Source organism: Leptodactylus fuscus, chromosome 10, assembly GCF_031893055.1.
Source record: "Leptodactylus fuscus isolate aLepFus1 chromosome 10, aLepFus1.hap2, whole genome shotgun sequence".
Taxonomy (NCBI): domain Eukaryota; kingdom Metazoa; phylum Chordata; class Amphibia; order Anura; family Leptodactylidae; genus Leptodactylus; species Leptodactylus fuscus.
In genome coordinates, this window is record NC_134274.1 from 68,946,195 (window position 1) to 68,958,280 (window position 12,086).

Genomic DNA, 12,086 nt, shown 5'->3' on the forward strand with positions numbered 1-12,086 from the left:
ATAAACCAATTACTCCAACAGAAGAGTCCAGACAAGGTAAAGCACAGAACAAAACAGGTTTCCAAATAGTGCAATGGTTAAGGCCGCAGAACATAGTCAGGAAGTCATGGGTTCAAGACCCAGTGAGTTCAGTTCATGACATTACTCCCCCTTCTCCAGGAGCGTCCTCTGGACGGTACTTGGCTTGGCTTTTCTGGATAGCGCTGATGAAATTCTCTTACCAGTTGTGGAGCATGGATGTTGTTTACGGGTTCCCATGAATTGTCTTCAGGACCATACCCTTGCCACTTTATCAAGTACTGTAACTGATTTCGATGAATACGAGAATCCAAAATAGCCTCTACTAGATATTCCTCTTCTCCCTCAACAATAACTGGGTCAGGTGGAGGCAAGTTACGTCCCGGGAATGGATTTTCCACAAAAGGCTTGAGAAGAGAGGAATGAAAAACAGGGTGAATCCGCATAGATTCTGGGAGTTTTAAACAAAATGCTACAGGATTAATTTGAGCCACAATCTCAAAAGGTCCAATAAATTTCTGACCTAGCTTGGCTGAAGGTACCTTGAGCTTCAAATTTCTTGTAGAGAGCCATACCTTATCTCCTATACCAAAGGAAGGAAAAGACTTGCGATGTCTATCAGCAGTCTTCTTATAGCGATCTTGGGCTTCATGCAGAGCGTTTGTCAATTTTTCTTGAACTTGCTTCAAAGTAGACAGTCTGTCGGAGACAGCAGGAACTGAAGAAGAAATTGGAAGGTTGGGAATGAATGTAGGATTGAAACCCATATTGGCAAAAAATGGACTCTGAGATGTAGAAGAATGCTGGGAGTTGTTATAAGCAAATTCCGCTGTAGGAAGGAAATTAACCCAGTCATCCTGGAGATAACTTGTGCAACACCGCAAATACTGTTCAAGGGTTTGGTTAGTGCGCTCAGTTTGCCCATTAGATTGTGGATGAAAGGCAGAAGATAAGTTTACTTCAATCCCTAGAGTGGCACAAAAACTCTTCCAGAACTTTGGGGTAAATTGTACCCCACGGTCAGAAACTACATTGTCGGGTATGCCATGTAGGCGGAAAACTTCTCGGATGACTAATCCTGCAGTCTCTTCAGCAGAGGGTACCCCCTTTGTTGGTATAAAATGAGCCATTTTGGTCAGACGGTCTACCACTACCAGAATTGTACGCATATCTCTTGAAGATGGTAGTTCAACAATAAAATCCATGGAAACAGAACCCCAAGGACGAGATGGAATAGGAAGGGGTTGAAGTAATCCCACTAGTGAGGATCGAGGGGTCTTATTCCTAGCACAGGTTTGACAGGAAGAAACATACTTCTTTACATCCACTTGATATTTGGGCCACCAAAATGAACGAGACAAAAGTTCTTTGGTCTTTTCGACTCCCATGTGACCTGCGGGTTTAGAGTCGTGAACAAGGCGCAGAATTTCCAATCGAGTAGTCTCAGGAACATATACACACTGATCAAGAGTCCAAACCCCATCTCTAAACACCAAATCAATATCTGTGGGGGGATGATTAAGGAAGGAATCTCCATTATAACCTTCTTTGATCTTCTGAAGTATATCCTTGGAAATTATTGCCCCTACAAAATTCTTAGCAGGTAAGATGGTGGTTTCGGATGTGTCATCTTGTGTTATGTCAGAACACATCCGGGATAGGGCGTCTGCTTTTCCATTGCGGGATCCCGGTCTGTAGGAAATAATGAAATTAAATCTTGAAAAAAATAAAGACCATCTAGCCTGTCTACCAGAAAGTCTCTTGGCTGATCTAATGAATTCTAGATTTCGGTGATCTGTAAGAACCTGAACCACATGAGATGCTCCTTCAAGAAGATGCCTCCATTCTGTGAATGCTTTCTTAATTGCAAGTAATTCTTTATTCCCAATGTCATAGTTTCTTTCTGGAGGAGACATCAGGCAAGAAAAAAAAGCACAAGGATGAAGCAACTGTTTGTCTCCAACTCTTTGGGACAACACTGCTCCTACTGCTGAATCTGAAGCATCCACTTCAACTATAAATGGGAGGTCTGGATTAGGATGAACTAAGATAGGAGCAGAAGTAAAAAGTGTCTTTAATTGGTTAAATGCTTCGTCGGCACTTGAAGACCATTTAAAAGGAATCTCTTTCTATGTTAATTTTGTTATCGGACTAATAACTTTTGAGAAATTCCTAATAAATTTGCGGTAGAAGTTTGCAAAGCCGACAAATCTTTGGATCTCCTTGACATTCTTGGGAGAAGGCCAGTCTAAAATAGCTTGGATCTTACTAGGGTCCATGCGCAATCCTTCTGTAGAAATGATATACCCCAAAAACTGAATTTCTGTCTTTTCAAATTCACATTTTTCCAGTTTAATATATAGTTGGTTCTCTCTTAGACGGCTCAAAACCATGGTAACCTGCTTACGATGTTCTTCAAGGTTCTCAGAGTATATTAATATGTCATCCAAATACGCCACCACAAATTGATCCAGCAGATCTCAGAAGACATCATTAATAAAATGTTGAAAAGTTGCTGGGGCATTGCAAAGTCCAAAAGGCATAACAAGGGATTCAAAATGGCCGTAGCATGTTCGGAATGCTGTCTTCCACTCGTCCCCAGGTCGTATACGGACAAGATTGTATGCCCCTCGTAGATCCAACTTAGTAAAGATCTTTGCTGACCGTAATCTCTCGAGTAACTCTGGAATAAGCGGAAGAGGATAACGATTTTTAACGGTTATTTGATTTAGTTCTCTATAGTCAATACAAGGACGTAATGTGCCATCTTTCTTTGGTACAAAGAATATAGGTGCACCTGCCGGAGAAGTGGAATGCCGTATAAATCCTTTAGCCAGATTTTCTTTGATGTACTCATCCAGGACCTTCAGCTCCATCTCTGCAAGTGGATAGATGCATCCATAAGGTATGGATGCACCTGGTAAAAGTTCAATAGGACAATCATAGGTGCGGTGAGGAGGTAACTGGTCAGCATTCCTTTTGTCACAAACATCTTTAAATTCCTTATAAGGTTCAGGTAATTTGACAGCGATAGTGCTGGATCTTTCAGTAGCTCCCACCTGTGAAAGAATAGGCTGCTTCAGTTGACAATTTTGTTGACAATATTCAGAAGTGAAAGTTACATTTCCTGACTTCCAGTCTACTGAAGGATTGTGGATGCTAAGCCATGGTATGCCCAAAATTACTGGAAATTTTGGTGAAGAGATTAACTGAAAACAAATCCTCTCCTGATGACCGGGATCAATCAATACTTCCAGTTCAGTAGTTTCATGAGTAACCGGACCAGAATTTAAAGGTGACCCATCAACAGTTACTAATTCAACTGGTGAAGATCTTGCACTGTGCTCAATATGATTATCAAATGCAAACTTAATGTCCATAAAATTTCCAGCTGCACCGGAATCCAACATTGCTGTAGTGGACAACTTGTAGGAACCATATGAAAGCTGAACTGGTAAGGTGAAATGAGGTCGGTTAGAGGTCATATTGTCAGGACAAGATGTGGTGGAAAACAAAGGCTGTGTCACCAGACTAAGAGAAGCACAGTGGGGACAAGATTCCAAATTTGGTCGAATCTCAGTTGCCGCAACTGCCCGTTGAGGTTTCTTAGGGCAGTCAAGAACATAATGTCCAGGTTGTCCACAATAAAGGCATAATTTTTCAGCAAGGCAGCGACATTTTTCAGCAGTTGAAATTGGTCCCCGGATGGCATCTACTTGCATAGGTTCTGGGGCCGAACCGGTTTGAGAAGGTGTCTGCATCTTTGGGAGAAACCGTCCCTCAGGTAAATGAGAGAAGGTGCCTGCATCATAATAGCCTCGTCTTTCTCGCTTCCTTTCCAGGAGTCTTTGGTCAATACGGACGCATAACCGTATATACTCCTCAAAGTCAGCTGGAAGATCTACTTTAACAAGTTCATCTTTAACAGATTCAGAAAGTCCTCCATAGAACCGCCATTTTAGTGCGGAGGTGTTCCAGGAAACATCAGAAGCCCAGCGCCGAAACTCTGCAGCATATTCCGCAACAGAGCGTCTTCCCTGGCGAAGATCCCGCAGAACCCCCTCAGCAGTGGCGCAACGATTGGGGTCATCAAATACTAAGTCCATTGCTGCAAGAAAGTCCTTCAGATTGTCCTAAATCTCATCATCCTGTTCTAAATAAGGTGATGCCCATGCTTGTGCATCGTCTATTAGCAGGGCAATGATGAACACAACTTTGGACCTATCAGTAGGGAACTGTGAGGAATGCGTAGAAAAAATCATTCGGCAATGATTAAGGAATCCTCGGTACAAGTGTCTCTTTCCACCAAATTTTTCTGGTAGTGGAATCCGGTAAACTTGAGAAGTGGCACTGACAGCAGCAGAATTTGCACGCAATTCATTTACTTGTTGTTGTAATTCAGTGACTTGACTTTTCATTTCATTTAGTTGTCCTTGAAGGCCATACACAAGGTTATGCAATTCCGAGATCTGGAAGGCATGCTGTGACAAAGCAGACTCCGCCCCTCCGGTCTCCATGTTGGGCCTGATTATTATGTAACGATGCTAGTTATCAGATTTGGAGTCCAATTGGTGGGGCAAATGGTACAGTACTTAAATAGTAATAAATGAAGGATAAGTACCTCAGAAGTAGAAGAAACCGTGGTCAGACGTTAGCAGGGTTCGGTACACAGGAGGAGCAGATCAATCGTAGTCAGGCGTTAGCAAGGTTCGGTACACAGGAGGAGCAGATCAATCGTAGTCAGGCGTTAGCAAGGTTCGGTACACGGTAGGAGCAGATCAATCGTAGTCAGGCGTTAGCAAGGTTCGGTACACGGTAGGAGCAGATCAATCATAGTCAGGCGTTAGCAAAGTTCGGTACACAAGAGCAGCAAGGCAGTGGTGAGGTTCAGGGCAACAGGAAGCAGACAGCCAGAATAATCAGGCACAGGATGGAGTGAGCTGTGAGTTTATATAGGACGGGCTAAACTGTGATTGGCCACAGAACAGGTGATCTTAATAAACCAATTACTCCAACAGAAGAGTCCAGACAAGGTAAAGCACAGAACAAAACAGGTTTCCAAATAGTGCAATGGTTAAGGCCGCAGAACATAGTCAGGACGTCATGGGTTCAAGACCCAGTGAGTTCAGTTCATGACAACAGCATTCGGACAATCAACGCTGGTTCTGCCGGAGGCTCGTCTGTGAGGAGGTGGAGTCTAATATCGGTCCAGAATGGAGACTGCTGTGGACGATCTTAGACTCCGCCTCCACCGGCAGAATCAGCATTGATTGGCTGAATGCTATACTCTGTATGGCATTCGGCCAATCAACGCTGGTCAATGCATTCCTATGCCGAGATGTAGCAGAGCTGGCTGTGCGCTCAGCTTGGTTACTTGGTTGCAGTCGATCTGAGCGCACGGCCAGCACTGCTACATTGGAGATGAAGCTACGCTGGCCGTGCGCTGAGCTTGGCTACTCCGGAGATGCATCTGAGCTGAGTGCATGGCCAGCACTGCTACATCGGAGATGAAGCTACGCTGGCCGTGCACTGAGCTAGGCTACTCCGGAGATGCATCCGAGCTGAGCGAACGGCCAGTACTGCTACATCGGAGATGAAGGAGAGCTGGCCGTGCGCTGAGCTTGGCTACTCTGGAGATGCAGTCGAGCTCAGCGCACGGCCAGCACTGCTACATCGGAGATGAAGCTACGCTGGCCGTGCGCTGAGCTCGGCTACTTCAGAGATGCATCCGAGCTGATCGCACGGCCAGCACTGCTACATCAGAGATGAAGCAGAGCTGGCTGTGCGCTGAGCTCGGCTACTCTGGAGATGCAGCCAGGCTGAGCGCATGGCCAATACTGCTACATTGGAGATACAACAGAGCTGAGTGTACAGCAGGGTTCAACGCACACTCAGCACTGCTACATCTCAGATGCAGCAGAGCTGAGTATGCGTTGAGCCCTGCTGCACACTCAGTTCTGTTGCATCTCAGATGTAGCAGTGTTGAGTGTGCGTTGAACCCTGCTGCACACTCAGCTCTGCTGCATCTCTGTGTGTGCTGAGCTCTGCTGCTTCTCCGTGTAGTAGAACTGTGTCAGCACTGCTACATATGAGATCGGACCACAATGGAAACTGCTGTGGACCGATCTTAGACTCCGCCTCCTCCGGCAGAACCAGTGTTGATTGGCCGAATGCTGTACTCTATATGGCATTTGGCCAATCAACGTTAGTCAATGCATTCCTATAGGACCAGATAGAGCCCCAAAGAGTTGGTTGAGTGACATTCCCACCTAAATAAAGGTAATCCCTAGCTAACCCTGCCTGTAGATCTATCCCTGTCTCACAGTCACTTAGTTCACAGTATCAAATTAATTGAATGTTAAATCCACCATTCGTATAAAGTGGAGGTCACCTGATTTAGCCAGCCAATTACTTTTTCAGATTTTTTTTCGATGCCTCCGTTGTCGTAGTTCCTGTCCCACCTCCCCTGCACAGTTATTAGTGCAAAAAAAGCGCCAGGGAAGGTGGGAGGGGATACAAATTTTTACTGCGTTTGCCTCGTGGTATTCAATTCCAATCGAATACCCCGAACGGCCTGATATTCGATCGAATATGGATTCGATCGAACAGTGTTCGCTCATCTCTAATCAGAAGTAGTGGTAAAGTGGTTTACATATCTGGAAGCCAATGGCACATAGCCTGTGAAGAAACTGAAGCTGAAAACATTTTTGATATTCTAACAAAACAGGAATCCAAGACACACTTTAATATCAACCTTGAACTACTTAAGACTATTTTTTTGACAAGGCGTTCATAATCCTGAATATTATGGAAACTTTGTTCGTTGATCTCAATAATGCTGTGCATATAAGTCAACCAAAGAATATTTCTAAACTAAATCTTTTTTTTACGACTAGTGGGAAGAATCCTAAAGGAAGAATACAAAGCCTACTTGTTGGCAAAAGAAATGTGACAGATGTGTTTTCACTTAACCGAATCTTACCCAATCTTTTCAATATGTCAAATGTCATGTTTCATTTTCTTCATTCTTTAAATACAGAACATAAACTATAATGGTGTATTAAAGTTTGTAGAAATATATTTAATTTCTAACTTATATATTTTTTTTTTTTTTGTATAAAACTGTAGTAATCTGAAACTTTGTAATATACTGTTTGTTACTAGGACAAAGTGATAACTTCTGTAACGTCTCTGCCTGTTCAGGTCTCTGCACCACCCTTCGCTTGCACGTTGCAGTGTAGGAGGCGTGTGCAGTTTCTTTGCTTTTTGTTGCTCTGTGTGAACACTGCTGTATTTCCACTCTATTTCCCTCTGTTCATCAAATTGTTAATCTTGCCTTTCCTGTGTGATTGACAGCCTGTCTACCAATCAAGTCTGCGGCAGGTCCTGGGCTTCATATATACAGATCATCAGCCCACACAGGTTTGCTGGTTATTGTGACTCTCTCCTTTGACTTTGTCCCTGCTAAGCACCTCTTTCTGCTACTATTGTATTACTGACCTCTGATCTTTGGCTTCTCTTGTGAGTTCTCTTTGGATTACGATTTTGTACTGCTTTGTCTCTCTGGCTTTGATCCTTTGCTTGCTAACAGCTCTTCTGTGTTGTTTATCTTCTCTTGTTCTGTGTAAACTTATTGAGAGAAGGGACGGTCGCCAAGTTGCTCCTGTCATTAGGACTTTGTCATTGTCTTTCCCTTCTTCCATTGTTCCAGCAGCAGCATTAGGGAATTGCTCAACTAGCAATTCTCTTACATCTTCCTTTTGTTTGTCTGCTGGCTTCATATATATTCAACACATCCTAACACAATAACACAATAAAGATAGATAAAAAGATAGATAAAAAGTGAGGGATATAGATCATGGTATCTCTTCCTCAGTGTTTGTGTGTAAGGCTGAATACTTAGAGCAGCAGAGGTGTGAAAACTATCTAACTGGATAGAGCACATAGCATGGATAGAGACAATTCACCACGACAGCCAGGTCTTTCAATAAGAGCATAGACACACTATAACACAATTGGACTTGGCTAAGTTTATTGAAATACACATGCTTATCCAATCTACTGTACTCCGGTATGTTTCTATGGCAGTGAGCCAATAGCTACCTTGTGTATAGTCCCTGTAAGGTGCTATTGTCAATGAAAGATGTTCTATTGTATTGTGTGTAGTCTTGTAGAGTTTGTAGCTTCGTGCGCTGCTGCCATAATCCTGTACCTCCTAGAAGCAGGATCCAGTAACACCACTCTGGCCCACCTGACTTCTCCTGACTGACTGTCTCTGCATCTTGAAGGGCTACCAAGCAACCAATAATTGTGTCCTCAGCCAATCCCTTTTGGCCTTATAATTGAATAAGTGCTTTCAGCCCAGTGCTTGGCTCCAGAGCTGTAAGGTCGTAGCTTGCTAAATTTGTTGAAAGGTGTGCCTGTTAGATAGGCTTGTCTGACCTGTCTATTGACTCTTGGCTTGCTCGTGATACTGTTCCTGTCTGTTGTTACTAAACCTACTAAACCTGTTACTCATGTGCAACCTTTTTTTTGCACCTGACCTCTGAACCCTTGCTGCCTGCCCTGACCAGTTGCTTGAAGTTGACAATTCTTGTGTCTGACCCCATGTGCCCTGTGTACTGGTGTCAGCCAAAGGGATTAGCTGCTACCAACACCAGGATGACCTGAGGAAGTAGTAACCTAACAGTCTCTCTCCAGTGAAGTCCACATCCCTGTACAGAAGCTAAAGAGTGAATATCAGTGAGATTGCATAGACAACACCCCTTAGAGATGATACAAAGTGAATTCAGTTTGATAGCACAATCCACTTATCTAGAAAGAATGATTCCTCACATTATAAATAATTTAATATGAATATTAAATACTAAGAATATTAAACAATAACAGCTATGCAAATTCAAGAGAGCAGTAAGTACAGAGAGCACCACAAAAATTGTGTGTGGAAATTATACAGTACTAGCTTTTACTTGCGACTTCATCCGCGGAACCCCGACCCCATGCAGGACCCACCTGGAGCGGTGCGCAGGCTTGTTCCTTTGCCTTGTGTCCGCAGCGGGCCCTTCCTACACCTGTGGGTCCATGGACCCTCAGGGCCTACCCTGCGGCCCGCTAGAACGGTTTACCTCCTCTCCCTCCTGGCGCCCACCACTGCCCTTTCTCCCTACCTGCTTCCCCATGTGGTCACTCCTTCCTCCTACCCCGTGCTCCTTTTCCCCCCAGGAATGTGCCCCCTTCCCCCCTAACCCCATGCCCCCTTCTCCCATGTTACCTACTCCGTGCCCCCTTTTTCCCCCTACCCCATGCCCCCTTCCCCCGTCTTACCTACCCCGTGCCCCCCCACCCTGCAGCCCGCTGGAACTCTTTACCAGGTCTCCCTCCTGGCGCCCACCACCCCCCTTTGTCCCTACCCGCTTCCCCATGTGGTCACTCCTTCCTCCTACCCCATGCCCCCTTTCCCCGTCTTACCTACCCCGTGCCCCCTTTTCCCCCCACCAGACCCTGACGACCGTGTGTCCCCTTTCCCCCTACCAACCTGTGGCCCTGTCCTCACCACACCCTGGGCTTCCCGTGCACCAATGTTCCGACTTGTAGTGTTCATAGATGGCAGACGCTGCGGGACAGCTGGCCGAACCAGCATTCCAAAGCGCGGCGCAGGCGACCCCATGTCCGGCCGCGGCATAGTACTGCGGTCCCGTGGAGACGCCACACAGGTGGGGTAGTGTATGAACTTGTTGCTGCCCCAGAGTAGAGGCCCTTGTGTAGGACACTCCGGACCTCTCAGAGACACCATGTTGGTGTGGACGGCGGCCAGACGATAACTCCGCCCACATAGAGAAGCGGCACCCAATCAGGTGAAAGGGCTGGGATGACGTCATCCCAGGTCCTACAGCGTGCCAGGTCCTGCAGCGAATTGAACCGTGAGAAGCACCGGGCACGGGAGTGAATTGTGGTGGTGTACGGGAATTCCATGTAGCCTATCGTTCAACCCGGGACCCAAGGTATGTATGTGCGCATTTTCAGACAAATCCATTCGTAGGTGTGATTGAGGAACAAACAGCCAAACATCCAAACACACAAACAAACACACAAACATCCAAACACACATACTTTCACCTTTATAATATTAGTAGGATATGCCAAATCACATGAGCAACATCGCACGACTGAATGAGAAACACAAGATAAGGCCCCACATTGTGGAAACGCACCATTAAAAACCGCTGCAACTTACACTACAGGCAAAGTGAATTTGATTAATCTCTTCCACATATTGTGGTGAAATAGAGCTGTGGAAAAGCTGCATTTTTAAAATATATGAAAAACACAGAATGTTCATTTTAGATGTGGATTTGCAAATGTTTTAGCCATAGATTTAATAGGAGAACAACAAAATGCAGAGAAAAACACAGAAAATGCTCAATGAAAGATTCTGCAGAAAAAAAACCTTTTTTTTTCTGAAGTGTTAGTGCTCCATTACCTGGAGACCTTAGCCTTAGGCTACGTTTCAATCTATAGAAACTAATGTTGGAATATAGTTATTTTTTTTGGCTGTTATGATTGAAGCCATCACAATTCTTCCCTTGTACGCTGTATACTATCGGTTCCACAAAACCTTCAACTTATAAATATGCCGTGATAAGCAATATGGAGGAAGGTAAGCTCCTAGGAGGTGAGTTTGTGCCTACTTTAACAGTAGAGAGCCTTTCGAGAATAGAATTGGGTTTGTTGGTTCAGAACAAAAGTTGGGGTTTGGTCCGAACCGATTCATTCTGAACACCAAATAATTTGCTTTAAAATGTTGTGATTGACAGTATGAGGACTCCTAGGATTCTAACTAGTCCCTTTCTAGCTCTCTAATACAAACACAGCCTCAGTAATGTTAAAGCTATAGCAACAGACATAGCTATGGGTAAACTGATAGTAGCCAGTACAACACCAAACATTTGTAATGCACTTATCTCACAAAAGACTCATAGCACAGATCTGTGGTTAACTAAGCAGTATATTGTAGTATTCTATGTACAGTGCAGGGATTATTTGCCTTCAAATGCCAGACTAAATTTAAAACTATTCAAGGATGAGATCTGATCAGTACGGTAATATGTTCCAGGGAGGGGGAGAGAGGGCTGCAACACAGAGGATTCTGGCTACAAATTTTTTGAGATTGATCATGAAGATATACAGTTTATTTGTGCCTGCTGATCTGAGATGTTGGCAAGGATTATGGGACATCAGGAGTCCTTTCAAGTATTTTTATTAAGCACTAGAGATGATCGAACAGTGAAATATTCAAGATTCGATATTCGTTTCGAGTAGAGCCTAAATATTCGACTACTCGATCGAATATCGAATCCCATTATAGTCTATGGGAAAAAATGCTCGTTTCAGGGGAAACCACTATTCGACTAAAGGAGAGTCACCAAGTCCACGAATAGCAGGAGGAGAGTGTTTAGGAGGAGCCCTGTGCAGTTAAAGCGTACGGACCCCATTATAGTCTATGGGATCCGTGTGAGTTAACTGCACAGCACTTGCTGCTAAAAAGTAAGCTCCCTCATAACCGCAAGCTGACAGCTCTCCCAACTAGCAAAGACGAGCCTAGCAAATTAACGCTGGTTCAGCCGGAGGCTCGCCTGTGAGGAAGCGGAGTCTAAAATAGTGCTGCTTGGACTGAAATAGCTTGCTGAGCAGACGCATGCTGCATCCCTTGGGAGAGGCTTACCAATAGGAGGAACTGATTGTTGGCTCACCTTCTGGGCCTACACGTGCCACATGGATCTCTAAAGTACAAAAAGAAATATAACAATAGATTGATGACCCGGCACTGCTTCTTTGGCAGTAAAAGAATATTTTATTATTCATTGATTGATTTATTTAAACCATGCTACAGGATTGAAACATAAGAGCGGTATTCAAGGCATATCTCACTTACACTTGTCTATGGCAACTCTGTCCACTCTAAGGATAGGATGTAAAAATAAAATCCTGGATAACTCCTTTAATTTGGTTCTGGACAACTCAATACATTTTACTGTTTGTTGATTCAGAAAGATTTATTAAAACAAATT

General features: G+C 44.3%; 1 protein-coding gene across 1 annotated transcript in view; it reads right to left on the reverse strand.

Annotated features, from left to right (window-relative positions):
- PLAU (plasminogen activator, urokinase) overlaps positions 1-12,086 on the reverse strand; it is a 420,354-nt gene that overhangs the window by 152,353 nt on the left and 255,915 nt on the right. The window lies entirely within an intron of this gene.